The sequence below is a fragment of the Manacus vitellinus genome, unplaced genomic scaffold (assembly GCF_001715985.3).
Source record: "Manacus vitellinus isolate BGI_N305 unplaced genomic scaffold, ASM171598v3 scaffold_210_pilon, whole genome shotgun sequence".
NCBI lineage: Eukaryota > Metazoa > Chordata > Aves > Passeriformes > Pipridae > Manacus > Manacus vitellinus.
Window position 1 is genome coordinate 21127 of NW_021939480.1, and position 1552 is coordinate 22678.

At 56.2% G+C, this 1552-nt stretch overlaps 1 protein-coding gene across 1 annotated transcript in view; it reads left to right on the forward strand.

Annotated features, from left to right (window-relative positions):
• LOC103757387 (L-gulonolactone oxidase-like) overlaps nt 1-1552 on the forward strand; it is a gene marked incomplete at its 3' end in the record, with an annotated part of 17321 nt that overhangs the window by 5077 nt on the left and 10692 nt on the right. The window lies entirely within an intron of this gene.

The following is a 1552-nucleotide window of genomic DNA, read 5'->3' on the forward strand; positions in this document are numbered from 1 at the left end:
CAGTTTGCACAGAGATTTAGCTGAGATTGTGGCAGTAACAGCTACTGAACATCCTGACTGACTGTATACGTAATTTGGGTGGTTATCCAAGGGGCATTCCTGGGGTTCATCCTTGGGATTCTCCTGGTGTCCATCCTTGGAATTCTCCCGGTGTCCATCCCTTGGGATTCTCCCTGGAGTTCTCCTGGTGTCCATCCCTGGGGACATTCCCGGTGTCCATCCCTTTGGATTCTCCCGGTGTCCATCCTTGGAATTCTCCTGGTGTCCATCCCTTGGGATTCTCCCTGGAGTTCTCCCGGTGTCCATCCCTGGTGACATTCCCAATGTCCATCCTTGGGGACATTCCCGGTGTCCGGTCCTGAGATCATTCCCAGTGTTCTTCCTTGGAATTCTCCCAGTGTCCATCCCTGGGGATTCTCCCTGGAGTTCTCCTGGTGTCCATCCCTGGTGACATTCCCGATGTCCATCCCTGATGACATTCCCAATGTCCATCCCTGGGACATTCCCATTGTTCATCCCTTGGAATTCTCCCAGTGTCCATCCCTGGGATTCTCCCTGGAGTTCTCCTGGTGTCCATCTCTGGGATCATTCCCAATGTCCATCCCTGGGGATCCTCCCTGGGGTTCTCCCGGTGTCCATCCCTTGGAATTCTCCGGGTATCCACCCCTTGGAATTCTCTGGGTGTCCATCACTGGGATCATTCCCAGTGTCCATCCCTGGAACATTCCCAGTGTCCATCCCTTGGAATTCTCTGGGTGTCCATCCCTTGGGATTCTCCCTGGAGTTCTCCCGATGTCCATCCTTGGGACATTCCTGATGTCCATCCCTGGGATCATTCCCAATGTCCATCCCTGGGGATCCTCCCTGGGGTTCTCCCGGAGTCCATCCTTGGAATTCTCTGGGTGTCCCATCCCTGGGGATTCTCCCGTTGTCCATCCCTGGAACATTCCTGGTGTCCATCCTTGGAATTCTCTGGGTGTCCATCTCTGGGGGCATTCCCGGTGTCCATCCTTGGGACATTCCCGATGTCCATCCCTGGGGATCCTCCCTGGGGTTCTCCCGGAGTCCATCCTTGGAATTCTCCTGGTTACCATCCCTGGGACATTCCCGGTGTCCATCCCTGGGATCATTCCCAGTGTCCATCCCTGGGACCATTCCCAGTGTCCATCCCTGGGGACATTCCCAGTGTCCATCCCTGGGGACATTCCTGGTGTCCCTCTCTGGGATTCTCCCGGTGTCCATCCTTGGAATTCTCCCAGTGTCCATCCCTGGGGACATTCCTGGTGCCCATCCCTGATCCCAGGATCTGGGATGTGGCCAAACAGGGATTTCCCTGCGGAACGGGGCCGGTCACTTCCCAATCCCGGAGGGAATTTTGGGCTCCTCACTCCAAGACATGGAAGGGGCTGGAGCAGCGGGAATATCTGAGGGAGCTGGGAAGGGGCTGGAAATCTGGGAATGGCTGAGGGAGCTGGGAAGGGACTGGAAAAGCAGGAATGGCTGAGGGAGCTGGGAAGGGGCTCATCCCAGAGAAAAGAGGGATCAGGAGGGA